This window comes from Rhinolophus sinicus, chromosome 17, assembly GCF_057876585.1.
Source record: "Rhinolophus sinicus isolate RSI-liver-muscle chromosome 17, RSI-T2T, whole genome shotgun sequence".
Lineage (NCBI taxonomy): Eukaryota > Metazoa > Chordata > Mammalia > Chiroptera > Rhinolophidae > Rhinolophus > Rhinolophus sinicus.
This window is the reverse complement of record NC_142517.1, coordinates 118,604,844-118,621,657: the sequence shown is the minus strand read 5'-3', so window position 1 is coordinate 118,621,657 and position 16,814 is coordinate 118,604,844. Positions and strand designations below refer to the sequence as shown.

General features: G+C 38.1%; 1 protein-coding gene across 2 annotated transcripts in view; it reads right to left on the bottom strand.

Annotated features, from left to right (window-relative positions):
* CNTNAP5 (contactin associated protein family member 5) overlaps positions 1 to 16,814 on the bottom strand; it is an 809,041-nt gene that overhangs the window by 65,481 nt on the left and 726,746 nt on the right. The window lies entirely within an intron of this gene.

Genomic DNA, 16,814 nt, shown 5'->3' with positions numbered 1-16,814 from the left:
ATGTGAAACAAGATTACAAAATAACCTAAGGTAGAACAGGAGAAAATGATTTGGGGCTATGAGGGCATTACCTAACAATCAACCAAGACAGGAACCTCCCTACAGCCAATCTTGGTTTTCATGGTCCATTCTCTCCTTTTGATTCTGATCATCACCGATTTCCACACATTAATATTTTTGGCCACTTTACCACTTAAATAGCAATGGCTTCCTAGCAGTAGCATATTTGGTGCTGATCGGAGTTGAGCAGGGGTGGTGGTGAAGATGAGCAGACGTTGACACAGGGATCCTTGCTGCCTATGCTAGAGAAAGACCTATCTCATGCATTAGTGGCTGTTGGGCAGCATGTTCCTCCAGGTTTCTTCTAATTCTAAGAATCTGGGTGTTTTGCATAATTAATTCAATCAAACAATTAAATTAACGTGACAATTAGGTATCAGGCATGGTGATAAGTACCGCATTCCTTGAGGTAACATGGAGTCTTTTACAATCCCACCGTTTGGATCACTCATACACATATCTATATTCTGTATGAATTCATCCATTTTAGAATTCACTTCCATTTTATACATCTTTATTAACACCTGCCTCACAACCATCCATTTTATATGTCAATAATCTCGACGTGGACACTGTTAAAGAATTCTGAAGGTTTCTTGACATCCCAGTTTATGTCTACAGCACCTCAAGCAAGCAAATAAATACATAAAAACAGATATTAACAGACATAAAGGAGATGATTGATATCCCCTTTACAATAATAGTAGGGAATTTTAATACCCCACTCATATCAATGAATAAATCACCCAGACAGAAAATCAACAAGGAAATAGTGGCCTTATGCAACACATTAGATCAGATATACTTAACTGATATTTACAGAACACTGCATCCCACATCAAAGAATACATATTATTTTCAAGCACATATGCAACATTTTCTAGAATAGACACGTTAGGCCGGAAAAAAGTCTCCATCATCTTAAAAAGTTGAAATCATATCAAGCATCTTCTCTAATTTAAGTGATATGTAACGAGATCAATTACAAGAAGAAAACTGGAAACAATACAAACATGGAGGCCAAAAAACATGCTGCTAAACAATCAATGGGCTAATAAAGAAATCAAGGAGGAAATAACATATATATATATGTTATTATATATATGTTATTATATGTATGTTATTTTATGTATATACATATACATATATCTTGAGACAAATGAAACTGGGTACACAATGACCCCAAAAATCTTTGGGACACATGAAAAGCGGTTGAAAGAGGTAAATTCATAGTGATACAGGCCTACAACAAATAACAAGAAAAATCTCAAATAAACAATTTAAATTTACAACTAAAGAAACAAGAAAATAAAGAAAAATCAAAGACCAACTAAGTAGGAAGGAAATAATAAAAATCAGAACAAAAATAAAACAAATAGAGTCTAAAAAAATGACAACTGACACCAGAGAAATACAAAAGATTATCAGGAAATACTATTAACAACTACATGCCTACAAATTGGACAACCTGGAATAAATGGATAAATTCCTAGAAACATAACATCTTCCAAGGTTGAATCAGGAAGAAACAGAAAATTTGAACAGATCAATAACAACTAATGAAATCAAATCAGTAATCAAAAAACTCCCAAAAACAAAAGTCCTGGACCAGATGGCTTCACAGGTGAACTGTGACAAACATTCAAAGAAGAATTAATACCGATGGTTCTCAAATTTTTCCAAATAGTTGAAGAGGATGGAGGCTCCCAAATTCATTTTATGAGGCCAGCCTTACCCCAGTACCAAAACCAAAGACACTACAAAAACAAAAAGAAGAAAGAAAGAAAAAAGAAAATAAAAAAATTATAGGTCAATATCCCTGATGAACAGAGATGCAAAAATCCTCAACAAAATATTAGCAAACCAAATTCATAATGTTCAAGTACCTTTCCTCTATTCCCACTTTGCTGAGAGTTTTTATCATAAGTGGATGCTGGATTTTATCAAAGGTTTTTTCTGCATCTATTGTTATGTTTATATCCTTCATTTTGTTTATGTGCGTTATGACATTAATTGATTTTCGGACACTGAACCAACCCTGCTTTCCAGGAATACATCCCACTTGATCGTGGTGAATGATCTTTTTAATGTATTGCTGAATTCAGTTTGCTAATATTTTGTTGACGATATCTGCATCTATGTTCATCAAGGATAGTGGCCTATAATTTTTATTTTTTGTAACATCTGTGTCTAGTTTTGTAATCAGGGTAATGGTGGCCTCATAAAAAGAGCTTGGGGGCCTTCATTCTTTTTCAATTCTTGGAACAGTTTGAGAAGGATAGTTATTAATGCTTTGAATGTTTGCCAAATATCACCTGTGAAGCCATCTGATCCAGGACTTTTGTTTTTGGAAGATTTTTGATTACTGATTTGATTGTATTAGTAGTCATTGATCTGTTCAGATTTTCTGTTTCTTCCTGATTCAGGCTTGGAAGATTGTATGTTTCTAGAAATTTATCCATCTCCGTCCAATTTGTTGGCATATAATTGTTCATAATATTTCTTGATAATTATTTGTCAATTGTCTCTTCTCTTTTATTTCTAATTTTACTTATTTAGTCCACTCCCTTTTTTTCTTAATGAGTCTGGCTAAAGAATTATCAATTTTGTTTTTTCAAAGAGCAAACTCTTTGAAAAAGATCTTTTTTTCATTGGTCTTTTGTATTGTTTTTGAGACTGTTTTACTTTTTTTGCTCTGATCTTTTTAAATTTCTTTCCTTTACTCACTTTGGGCATTGTTTGCAGCTTTTTTTCTAGTTACTTTAAGTGTAAAGTTAGATTATTTATCTGAGATTTTTCTTGTTTCTTTAGGTAGGCCTACATTGTTATGAAATTCCCTTTTAGCACTGCTTTCACTGTATCCGATATATTTTATGTCATTATGCTTTCATTTTCATTTGTCTCCAGGTATCTTTTGATTTCTACCTTGATTTCATTGTTGACCCAGTCATTGTTTAGTAACATTGTTTACTTAGCCTCCCTGTATTTGTATGTTTTTCAGGGTTTTTGTTATTGCTGTAATTGATTTCTAGTTTTATACCTTTGTGATTGGAATTTAAAAAAAAACACAAAGAAACACTTGATATGATTTCAATCTGCTCATATTTATTGAGACTTGTTTTATAGCCTAACATGTAATGTATCTTGGAAAATGTTCCATGAGCACTTCAAAATAATGTATCATCTGCTCCTTTGGGGTGAAATGTTCTAAAAATGTCAATTAAATGCATCTTGTTTAATATGTCATTTAAGGCCACTTTTTCCTTGTAGATTTTCTGTTTGGTATCAATAGGGTGCTAAAGTCCCCTACTCTGACTGTATCACTGTCGATCTCTTCCTTTATGTCGGTCAATATTTGCTTTATATATTTTGGTGTTCCTATGATGGTTGCAAAAAGTTTAAAAGGGCAATGACCCCTTGTTGGATAGATCCCTTTATAATTTTGTAATGTCCTTTATCTCTTATTGTAGCTTTTGTTTTAAAGTCTATTTTGTCTGATATAAGTATTGCTACCCAGATCTGTTTTCATTTGCATAAAATATCTTTTTTTGTACCTTTACTTTCAATCTGTGTGTCTTTTAATCTAAGGTGGGTCTCTTGTAGGCAACATATGTATGGGTCTTTCTTTTTTAAATCTATATAGCCACCCTATATTTTTTGATTGGATCAATTAATCCATTTACATTTAAAGTAATTGTTGATAGGTATATAATTATTGCCATGTTATTATTCATGTTTTTTGTCTTTTCCTTTTTTTCTTTCTTAAGGAAGTCCCTTTAACATTTCTCGTAATACTGGTTTGGTGGTGATGCACTCCTTTAGCTTTTTCTTGTCTGGGGAGCTCTTTATCTGTCCTTCAATTCTAAATGATAGCTTTGCTGGGTAGAATAATCTGTTTTATTAATCTTGCTTTCCCTTACTTTGAATCTTTTATGTCAATCCCTTCTGACCTAAAAGATTTCTGTTGAAACATCAGCTGACAGTATTATGGGAACTCCCTTGTAAGTAACTAGCTGTCTTTCTCTTGCTGCTTTTAAGATTCACTCTTTGTCTTTAACCTTTGTTATTTTAATTATAATGTGTCTTGTTGTGCGCCTCTTTGGGTTCATCTTGTTTGGGACTCTCAGCCCTTCCTGTACTTGAATGTCTATTTCCTTCACAGATTAGGGAGGTTTTCAGTCATTATTTCTTCAGGTAGGTTCTCAATCTGTTGCTGTCTTTCTCCTCCTTCTGGTATCCATATGATGCAAATGTTGTTATTCTTAATGTTGTACCAGAGGTCTCTTAAACTATCCTCACTTTTTTTTTTTTTTTCATTTTGTTGTTCTGATTGGGTGTTTGTTGTCATTCTTCCAAATCACTGGTTTGATCCTTTGCTTCATCTAGTCTGCTGGTGATTCCTTCTACTGTATTAATTTCAGTTATTCTTCAGTTTCGACTGGTCCTTTTTTATGGTTTCTCTTTCCACTTTTATTCTTACTGTCTCTTGTTGAAGTTATCACTATGTTCCCTGAGAATCCTAATCAGTGTTTTGAACTCTGTATTTGTTAGGTTGCTTATTTTCATTTCACTTGGTCGTTTTCTGGAATTTTCTCCTCTTGTCTCACTTGAGGCATGTTTCTTTCTTTTCTCATTTTGGCAGTCTCTCTGTGTTGCTCTATGTGTTAGTATATCTGCTATGTCTCCCAGTCTTGGCTGGGTGAACTTAAGTAATAGGTTCCCTTTGGAACCCAGTGGTACAATCTACCTGATCACCTGTGATGCATGCTCCAGGAGTGTCCCTTGTGTGGGTCGTGTGTGTCCTTCTGTTGTAGTTGTGTGTTGATTGCTGTTCACATTCCAGTGGGTGGGATTGACCCTCAGGCTGACTGGCCGTGAGGGTTGGCCACATCCACAGCATATGAGCTGAGGTGAGGGGCTTGATACCATGGAGTGAGACTCACCTCTTTGGGATCTGGTGAGTGCTGAGAACACCCTTTGTGTATCCCTTGCGGGGTTAATTGGGTTGTGCTCTGTTGTGGTATGAAGTCAGCCTCTGTGTGTGTTGATTCTGGGGCCACTTAGGACTAGCTCCCATGCAGGGAAAAGTCAGCTGCTGTTGGTGACAGGACCAGGGCTACCTGGTATGAGCCACAGAATGATCATTAGTTGTTTGCTGCCTTTGCTGGACCTGAAGTTATGTGGGAGATGCCACTGTGTGAAAGAAAGCTGGCTGCCACAAGTAGCAGGCCTGGGGCATCTTAGGAAAAGGCCCAAGCCCAAGGCACCCTGAGGCCTTCCACTGCCTGGCAGCTGCCCATAATGCTCAGCTGCTGAAAGCCATGTGCGATATACAAGTTAGGTAGAGTGGCGTTCCAGGGAGTCTTCAGTCTATGGAAAGCTGATTTGACCAGGCCAATGCACATTTACGTTTGGCCATGTGGGGCAGGGCTCAACACAGGAAAGATGGTGCCTTCCCACAGCCTGCACTGAAAGAGGGATCAATACAGTGACAATGGCAGCTGTTCTTCTAGCCCTTATCCTGAAGCCACACAACTCAGTCTCTTCCTGTATGTCTCTGGCACCTCCTGAGTCTACATCCTTCCACCAGAGCCCAGGATGAGTGCCTAGAAGCAAGTGAGTCTAGGTGCAAACCCTATAAGAGGACATCTGGGTTTCCAGCAGCCTCCCATCTTATCCTGATGGATGGAATGTCTGCTGATTTTCACAGCCACATGTTGTGGGGATCCTCTTCCTGGCACTCCAGGCTGAGGAAAGTGGAGCTGGGGCCACTTACTCCTCAGGGGGAACTTCCGCAGCTGAGCTATCCCTCCCAATTCTTAACAAGTACATGTGGGTGTGGGGCCACCCCATTTTGTTTCTCTGCCTCTTGTAGTCTTCACGTAGCTACTTCTTTATATCCTTAGTTATAGCACATCTGTTCAGTTAGTGTTCAAATTGTTCTTCAGGTTTAATTTCTAATTTAGTTGTAATTTTAATACGGTCATTGGAGGAGACAAGCAGAGTGGTTAGCTACTTGCCATTCTGCATGGACTCGATAATTTTAACAAATGTCATTGTTATGGCTATAAGTGTTAGCATTGCTATTGTTATAATCAGTATTATTAAAATATCATTAGTTGCCCATTTTGTTCTAAATGTTATCTTAAATGATTTTCTCATATTTCATTTTTAGACCCCAGATAATATGATATGCACATTATTATTTTATGCTAATTTTATTGTTTTCTTTATTTAAAGAATTAACAAAAAAGCTATATATCACATTGTGTGTTCACCACCCAGAGTCAGTTCTCCTTCCATCACCATATATTTGATCCCCCTTACCCTCACCTACCACTCCCCTCCCCACTTGCCCTCTGGTAATCACTAAACTCTTGTCTGTGTCTGAGTTTTTATTTTTTTGTTTGTCTTATACCTTTGTTGCTTTCAGTTTTATATCCCACATTTCAGTGAAGTCATATGATTTTCGACTTTTTCTGTTTTTGCTTAGCATAATAATCTCAAGATCCATCCATGTTGTCACAAATGGCATTATTTCATCTTTTCTTATGGCTGAGTAGTATTCCACTGTGTATATACACCAAACCTTCTTCATCCAATTATCTATTGAAGGACACTTTGGTTGTTTCCATGTCTAGGCCATCATAAATAAAGCTGTAATGAACATTGGAGCAAATATATCTTTATGGATAAATGTTTTCAGGTTTTGGGGGTATATACCCAGAAGATGGATTGCTGGGTCATATGGTAATTCTATTCTTAATTTTTGAGGAAGCCTTCACTCTGCCTTCCCACCAACAGTGTATGAGGGTACCTTTTTCTCCATAGCCTCTCCAATACTTGTTATTATTAGTCTTGTTGATGATAACCATTCTAACTTGTATGAGGTGATATTTCATTGCAGTTTTTATTTGCATTTCTCTGACGATTAGTGATGTTGAGCATCTTTTCATATGTCTGATGGCCATCTGTATGTCCTCTAGAGAAATGTCTATTCAGGTCCTTTGTTCATTTTTTAAATTGGGTTATTTTTTTGTAGTTGAGTTGTATGAGTTCATTATATATTTTGGATCTTAGCCCTTTATCAGAGGTATTGTTTACAAAAATATTTTCCCACTCAGTTGGTTGCCTGTTTATGTTGTCTATGGTTTCTTTTCTGTGCAGAAGCTCTTTAGTTTGATATAGTCCCATTAATTTATTTTAGCTTTTACTTCCCTTATTTTTGAGGTGAAATTCATAAAATCCTCTTGAACCCAAGGTCTACAATTAGTATGTATGTTTTCTTCTCTGCAGTTTATTGGTTCAGATCCTATGTTTAGGTCTTTGATTTATGTTCAGTTAATTTTCTTATCTGTCACCATGTAAACTACACTGCTAATTTTATATAGAAAGAAAATTTGAGTTGTCTAACCTGGTTGAACATTTAAATATCAGTCATTTTATAGAGAACTTCTCTCTAATTTAACTGTGATCTACATTTCCTTGAAGGGCAGCAGCTGTGCTTTGCATCTCTTCCTCAGCACCCACTGTACAAGGATAAACACTTAATAAAAACCCTTTACATAAAGGTGTGCACCTAGTGTTAATTCCACTTAGAGTTCAAAGAAAAAATACTGGAAAACAACTTTGCGTACATTCTTAAGCCAAATTCAGCTCTCTAGATCTTATTCTCAAATCATTGCATATACATTTGAATGCTAAATTTAATGAGATGTCTCCAAATTAAAAAAAAAAAAAAATCTTGTATTTATAAGCTTCTTGAAAAAGAGATAGATATACTTAAAAGAATTGCAAACTCCATGGAAGATAAAATCAATTTTTATGGTCAAGCTAAACATTAATGTTGTTCTCCCTTTTTTCTATCTTCGGCAAGGTGAGGGCAGATTAGAACCAAAAAGAATCAGCTATCCTAAAGAAAACATTCTCAGCTACTTGAGAATTTCTCATGAGTCAGTAGCTGCAATGTGCTGAGCATTCCCAGATTCACTCAGCTATGATAGTTTTCTAGGGCTCGATTCATTTCTTATTCAAAAATAACCTTGAAAACTCTCAGAGGAAGTAATAAACAGGTACCAAATCCTCCATCCTGGTTGATGATGGGTTCTGGTTTACTTCATTCAGCCCTATTCTAAGCACCTTAATAAGCAAAGATTATCTTCTATTTCAGTGCTGCTGTTTACGTTTGCAGAAAATATTCCACAACCTGTCTTACCTTTAACTCAAAAGTCATTTGCATAGAAAAAAGAGTCCATTATTGGTAATAAATGAAGACCAACTACCCCTTTTCCATGGCATTTGGTCCAGACCCATGTTTCTTTATTGCCTGTGCCATGGAAAGTCTGGTTTCCACAAAAGAGAAATACATTAAATTACAGAACTAGGAGTTTCTTTGATTTTATTTTTCAGTTGCTATGTGTGAATGAAACCAAATAGATTCCTCTGGTTCAGGCTTGTCCTCTGAATTCAGTCATTACAGTGTGTGTAAAAGGCACAGTCCACAAAACTCCATGGGGGGGACTTGTTGATGCTTTATGTGCATAGAGAATTCATCGAGCTTCTAAAGATCTGCTTTCTTGCCTTCTGAGACCCAATTAGCGTACACTTACATTTAAAAAACTCTCTCCTCTTATTTGTTTATGATTTATGGGGTTTGAAGGCAATAGTCATTAGGACTCAAGATAGTAATTAGTCTTTAAAGTACTCAGGATGAGGCAGCTTTGTAAATTTTATGTTCTCTTTTTACTATCCAATTACTTTTAAATGTAAATGTTTTTGATCATGGTACTTAAAATGTTGAAATATTTGGAAATAATGGTAGTTGCATGTATGTAAGTGCAAATTAAAAAAAAAAAGTTTTGATAAGCACAGGTATTAACCATATAAAATAATGCAAATTCACAGAAATATTGGGTTGTGGTTTGTTACCTTGTTGGCTAAAATGCCACTGAGAAGCTCCTAACAAGGAGCTTTTGCACATGTCCTCACGTCTCCCATGGAGCACATTGCAGAAGTCATCCAGAGCGGGCCTTCTCTCCATCAATATGCAGCAAAAGAAGGTCCACACCCATGATGTGCCAGGAAGAGTGTATGAACACTGGCTTAGCAAAGGAAGATATAGCCTTCCTTTCAAGATACCCACAGCCTAGTGAGAGACCCAGGACAATAGACCATTACAATATAGTGCAGAGAAATGCTGGAAAATATATGCATAGGTAAGAATACTGGAGGATCAGGGAAAGCTTGCTAGGGTGATAAAGCCTGAGTCAGAGTCCTGAGGGGCACATGAGTGTTAGCCACATGGACAAGAAGAGGGCTTTACTACAGGAAATAGCGTGTCAAAGGCAAGGAAAGAGAAAAGAGGATTAAGTGCATGTCTGTGGTGGGTAAAGGGTAGGCATGCATGTGGAGAAGTAGAAGATAATACTTAGTGAAAATCTGGGGATGTGAACAAAAATTGCTACTTAAGGAAGCCATTACATCTATTGAGTCATGATTTTTTCAACTCATTATTTTACTTTTTCTAAATGCTATTTATAAAGATAATTTCAAAAGACCCACTCTGGATGACACCTACGATACATGTTCTAATGCTTTTATTCCAGGGAGTGAGGTGGGTGGTTATTTGACTCTCTGCACAAATACATCCACATAACGAGGAACTGAGTTGCCATACTGAGTTTAATAACCAGCTCTGAGAGTTATGCTTAGCCTTTAATTTTGTGTGTACTACCTCACAGAAATGGTGAAAATGCAATATTCCAAAAATATTCCAAAATCAAGTAAGGTGAACGTAGAATGAGGATTTAAAAAAAAAAAGTTTAAACATATGAAACGTAGAGCTTGCTCAAAACTATACCCAAACACCTCACCCTTGGTGTTTTCATAATGTCTGTCAGTCCCGTGCAGCCAGCTGATTGCAGAGATAGCAGAGCAGTTAGTGCTGGCTTCAGATACTTCCAGAAAGGAAAATATAAGTGATGGTCAATTATAGATTGTATCCTAAGCCATTTTCTAAAATCATTACCAAACAGTGTAACTAATTCATGAATAACTCGAGGCACTTTTCACAATGCAAAGTCATCTAGACACAACTATAGGATCCTGTGTAATGGTACAGAGACAATTAGATGGTGATTTTCCTGAGGGGTGGGGCTCCTCCAAGTTCAGCAGATCAAATCCCACCTGTTCAGAAGTGAGGGTCTTGTCCAGGATGTTGTCCCTTCTGTATCTTTTATTCTTTCTTACTCCAACATTAGCTTTGGAAAGGGAACTATTGATTTGCATCTGAAAGATGCACCCAGAGAAGAGGGTGGAAATAAGATTTACCAAATAAATGCTTACTCTGTGCTAAGCCTTGTACAAGCTCTTATGCATTTAGGTATGACATTGTACTTGATGAGAGAACAGCGTGGCATTTGGGGATGTCCCAGCCTGCAGGCGCACAGAGTCTGATTCTGACTATTCTCCATTACCCCACCAAGATTCTTATCCCTGTCCCTAAGAGGGACCAAGAAACTTCCCTGGGTCAGAAGCCATGACATGACAACCACTTGCAATAGTTATTATTTTCTGTTACAGATGAGAAAAAATGAAGCTCAGGGAATTTAAAATCTACCTAAAGTGGTAACTTGAGGTTCTGAACCCCAGGACAATACTACTCCCTCAAAATGACAGCATGGATTTGGGGTAGATAAGAAGCTGGGGGAAGGATCTTCGCCTACTGCTCTGAGACAGAACACGGAGAAGAAACTACAGTAACAGCCTCGAATATGAACTATTTTTGTCACTAATTCTTCCTTCCTGAACATGGAGTACATTAGAATTTAAATAATAATAAAGAACAATCCCCCTCCCACCACCATAGCACACGAATACACTCACACTCTCTGTCATGCAGGGACTCTGCTCCCGCTCCCCACACAAGGATGTAAGATATGGTGAGGCCAAAAAGGAACACTCACGGAGCTGTAGGTAGGGGAGTCATACCACTATATTCTAGCTCCAGCTGGGTTGGAGACACAGGAAGCAGGCTCCACACGATGTGCAATCCGCCGTCTGCTTCTCTGCCAACCAACCAATCCCCTAGCATATCCAGGACAGTTATATTAGTGGCTAATGGATGGCCATCTAATAACCAAGCCAGCACCTTTTCACGTGAGGCCAAGAGCCTGGAAACTGCTCTCTGGGACTCTGTCCCCACACTCTCTTACTCATGTACTTGCACAGCTACACACTTACACACACAGCATGTCCTTGCCTAACTATTTGGTTTAAACTCTCAAAAAAGATTTAACATTGCATATTCAGTGAAGAACAATGACAAGGAACAAGAAACCTTGTTCTCTACTGGGATGATGAATACCACGTAGCATGCCTATGGCAGGAAGGGGAACAAGAGCAAACAATACTGGTCCTTAGGAGGGAAAAACAGAGGACATGTAATTAATCCTCCATGTTTTTATAGATGAGAAAAAGCTGGTTTCAGAAACTGTGAGTGACACAATGAACACAAGGTGTTAATATGATGAGGTCATCTATTAGTCAGTCAGCAAATGCTTATGGAGCACCTACTATGCACCTTTCTTTTGCTGGGCATTGGGACTACACAGCCAAGTCTTCTGCTCTCATGGAACTCCCACCTCCCAGTGAGGACAGAAACTAAACTCACATCTACAAACAAAACAAATGCTGTGACCTGGAGGAAATGTCTCAGGCTCTATGGGAGCATATAACAGGTAGAAAGGAGGCCAGCATGTTCAAGAGATCCCCCCAATATTCTCCAATGCCTGAGGCAGTACATGGCCTCCCAATGATCATCTTTTCTCTAATGTCTTCTCTGGCATCAACAACAACTTCTTTCCTTCATACCTGTGACAGTGGGATTTGAATGTGAAGGACACTCCTTACCTGTCAACATAATGCCTTTCCTATATTTTCTAGTCTTCTCTCAGCCTGTCTATTAGCCATATCTCCACAAATCCCCTCTTAGTGTCCTATACTGCAGCCAAAAGAGGTTCATGTCCTTGCAAGCTTTATTATTTTTACCTCCACTCTTCCTTGCATGAGGTAAGTCCTGCCTAAACACATGCTAGATGAATGAAAAAAAGCACTTCCAAAAAACCTGTGCATAGAAAGAAAACTAATGATACTTTTTCACTATGTCAAATTTATTTTCACTTATGGAAAAGATACATATAAAAAGACAAGTATGCTTTTCTTGAAATAAAAATAAAGTAATTGTTTTTGAGTTTCCCCAACATTTTGCAAAGATCTTCCGAGCTCCCCAACCAGCCCTCTGACAATAACTGACAATGCTTCTAGGTCAGAGGAAAGGGGTTAAAGTGGGAAAGTGACAAGAAGTTCAGTTTCCCATGTAAACCAGGGCTAGGTCGTTTGCTACAGGTCTTCGTGCTCTGTCCTACTGAATTTGGGTTTATACTACAGAGGTTGAGGAGTCAAGGAAGTTCTAATGGAGAGAATATTCTAAGACATATTCTAGAAAAATCACAGTAGAAGATTCTAGACCTCAGTGAAGGGAATGTCTTAGAATAGTGAGGATGGGAGTTGGGCAAACCATCTAAAGGCCCATGGGCCCAGTGAAAGCAAGCCCAGATAACAGAAGAGAATAGCTAATCTGAAAGGAAAACAGACACAAGGTCAGCAGATTTGGTGGTAGGTTGGGTATATTAAGGCAAAGGCAAGAACCCTGAACTGAGGATCCCAGAACTCAGGTGATCTGACCCCTGTTGACTCTCTAACCCCTTTCCCAACACTCACCCCCATGTTCTGGGGCCAACTACACTGTCTTTCAGTTCCTCTACACACCATCCTTTCTCCTAAGAGAGCTTCTGCACACATGCCATCTTCTCTACTGGAATCAACCCACCCAACCAGCCAGCCCTGCCCATGCTTTATATTTCAGCACAAAGATCTCACCCTCAGGGAAGTCTCTTTGTGCCCTCTCCCCCCAGTTTTGATAGGAGCTCTCCTAGTACCCTGTATTTTCCCATATGAAACTTTTCAGTTTGTAATTACATATCTCTTAGCACGATTATTTTATTAATATGTGGCTCTCCTAATGGAACGTAAGGTCCAGGACGACAGAGATCCTGTGTTTCATTCATCTCTGTATCTTCAGCACTTATCAAAGGCATCTGGCATTCAGTAGTTAATAAATAATCATCTAATGAATTAATGAATGAATGAAAGTTTTAGTTAAGCTTTAAATAAGACAGGCAACATAGGACGAAAAAAGACACGTTTTAAAATGGGACAAAAATAGGTTTTAACTACTAAACTACTACATGTTATATTAAATTTATAATATCAATATAAAGGTAAACATGGGAAATAAGTGCAAGCAATGTGGGGACTGGAGTTTTGGAGAAAAGTGGAGGCTGGAAGTACACATCTAAGAGCCACTGACAAGGAGGTTATGTAGACCACAAGGCCAGTAGACTTAGAGTCAGCCATGGGTAATAAGACATTGCTTTATAGTAAGTTAGTAATGTTAGTATAGTAAGTAGGTGAGTTCTCATCTTCCCAGGTCAAAGACTGGCTATCATATATGGGAATAAAAACCATGTTCTTTCATAGGATGCTCCGTACCACTTCCATTGATAGCTTCCTTGTAGAGCTCCATGACCTGGTGTTGACTGTATGCTTACACGCAGGGCAGAACAGTAGTTACAGTTAGCCAGTCTGCCTAGGACAGATCCCAGCTCTTCTACGTTACCAGGGAGACCCAGGTAAACGGACTCCATTTCCTCACTTCCTGTGTATGCAGAATGGGTAGAATCATAGCATGGACTTCATGAAATTGTGAGGATTAAAGCAATATTAAATGCTTTATGAGCATCTGGCACATAACATTCACAAATGTGAACTAACAACATGATTATTATTTGATTTTTATTGACTTCCTTTAAAGCTTCATTTGGAGGAATTCCATACAAAGAATGCATTGTCATTACCGTCATCATCATCATCTTCATCACTATTTGTCCTGGGCTTCATCCTCTGTGTCATCATTTCTAATTGTTAAAATGATTCTGAAAAGAGCTCTATTAATGCAGCACCATATTTAAGAGCTCAGTTTACACAACAGAGAATTGGAAAGAAGCAAGTGTGCTGTTGAACATGGAAAGAGCTGCCTAGAGAGCTGGTCTCACTGCCAATTGCCATCAATTGAATATGTACAATTTGCTAGGTACGCAGACGCCTACAAGAATTTTGGAAGACCTAATCCTCTTCTCAAGTTCAAATTTCTGCCTAGTGAAAGGAAAATTTTGAACCAGGTGATTTCTTGGGAAAAGCAGGTTTACTTAGAAAGTAACCAGTGGTCGTTATTTATGTGTTGTTTTGTAAACAAAACTGTCACTAATATATCACATTTGCTAGATATGAATTAAATTGCAGTTGAATTCCGTGCTAAACCAAAAAATGTCCCAAATAATTATTCCCCTGATTTCTCTGGGTTAGAGGCTAAAAACAGAGCAAGTTGTAAAACAAAAAAAGTCAGTCCTGTTTGCATACGTTTCATCTAGATAACACCCTTCAATAGGAAAAGAAATGAGTTATTTTAGCCAAACACAAGATTTAGTTGCTAAGGTGCTTCAAAGCCAATAATTAACTCAGGATTGTAAAATTGGAGTTCATGCTTTGTTCACTCCCTCTCCCTTCATTTTTATTGTTGATTAATGAAAATTTCTGGTGGTCCAAAGTTAGTGTAAAGCCATGGTTTTCCTCCTAATAGCCATTTAATGTCTCTAGCTGGTTTCTAAAACCCAGTTACAAAGTCATTCCCTCACATATTCAGGTCCCAGTGTGGTAAAATCAGTCCTATTAATAGTCCACAATTCTTTCTTATAGGAATAGAGGTGCTTATTTCTGTCCTTGGGTTGTGAAGGCTTCAGTTCTATAGAATGCTGAGAAGAAAAAAAATCTTAAACCCTTAGAGATAGGTGTCTTAGAAATCAAAGGCATTGTTTATTGTTTTCAATTCATATTTGCCAAGTGCTTTGAGCTCCCTGAGGAAAGCTGGAATACAAACACTAGGTACGTGTGTAATTAATAACTCTTCAGTAGGGATTATGGCCTCTCTGAATAAGAGTGTATTTGTACATTGACACTCAGGAAAGATAGTTCAACAATTTCAAAACAACCCAAGGCATATTGTGCCTGGATGTAAGGAGAATTCATTTGCAGAATGCTAAAGAACCTGAATGGAAGCTCTCACAGACACAACACATTTCAGTCAGCTCTCACCCCCGGAGACCACAGCTTAGGTTCCAATGGGACATGACTCCACTAGCCTTACTTGAGGACTGGCAGGAAGGAGCAGTGAAAGTCATTAAGACCAAATGTGCCAAGAATCTTCGCCTGAAGAATCATAAATCAAAACAGAAAACCAATCACCATTCCTGAGTCATCCCTCTATAAATAGTCCGCAAAATGAACATATGGTTTGGGCCTCTACATGTGGATGCAATGGAAACTCACAAGGGGATGAGGGGTCTGTGGCAGAAACCATTTAATTTTAGAGGCCACCTTTAATTTTAGATGATATTGTAATTAAATAGCTACCCTAACAGAACTTCTGACTAATACTAATGATACACAACTGTATTTGTGTGGAGCTCTGCACTTTACAAAGCACTTTACTAACCATCCATTGACTCCAGGATCTTGCATGCGAGTTCTGAGGTGAATAACGCTTACATCTGTTTCTAGCTCCCCCATTTTTTAAAATAGCAATCTCTTGGAAAATGCTATATTCCCCCCAATATCTCTCTGTTCTACATTCTACCTTCCCTGTCTTTAAATCTTTCTCTGGCTCACCAGAGAATAAAATTGAAGTTTCTTACCTTGAGCTAGAGACCTCAGTTCCAACTCTCCTTTTTCTCCCTTTGATATGCTCTCAGTAGAGGTCAAAGGCAGGAATAAGGTGTCACTCTTCTAACTGGGAGAGTGGAAGGGGCCACATGCATGTGTGACATTAGCTTCCTCCTTACGATGACAGTATGTGTGATCTGGGGCAATAGATGCAGCTGCTCGGTCATCCAGAATACAAAGAGTTAAGCAGCCATTCTTTATTGTGTGAACTGGGAAAAGTCACCTAACCTCTCTGTTCCATAGAGCAAAAGTGTGCTCCAGTCTTGCATAGCACATAACAAACATTCAACAAATACTAAACGCCCAGAGTCAGATAACTTAGCACAATGCCTGGGTCCGGGTATGCTAAATGCCATGAAAGGGTTTGGTTTTATGACTCAGACCTCATTAGTACCCGGCTACACCTTTTGAAGTGAATCTGAACATGGCCACCCAGGAGAATGCTCACCCCCAGGCAAGCCCCTGTGCCTTCTAGGAGTGTGGTCAGAGGCGCCACATGGGACCTTCGGCTAAGACCCTGGCACCTTGGTGATGTATAACTAAGACCTTAAAAATGTGCATTAGTGTGGATGTAGCAATTCCACATCTAGGAATTCCCCAGGAAATCATTAAGTCCCTGAAGATACAGTAGTAAGTAATGCATCATAACATTAAGAACAAAACAGGAAAATATTAAAAATCAACCAATATTCAAATAATAGGGGAAATGTAGGCAAAGCATATCCTCTAATACAATTTATCCACTAGAGTGTAACAATACGGGAATATTCCACAACAAAATATTAACTGAAAATAAATCTAGAACAGTAGGCTTACTCTGATTCAATTTGTGTTCAAATAGTAATAAGTCAATAGGT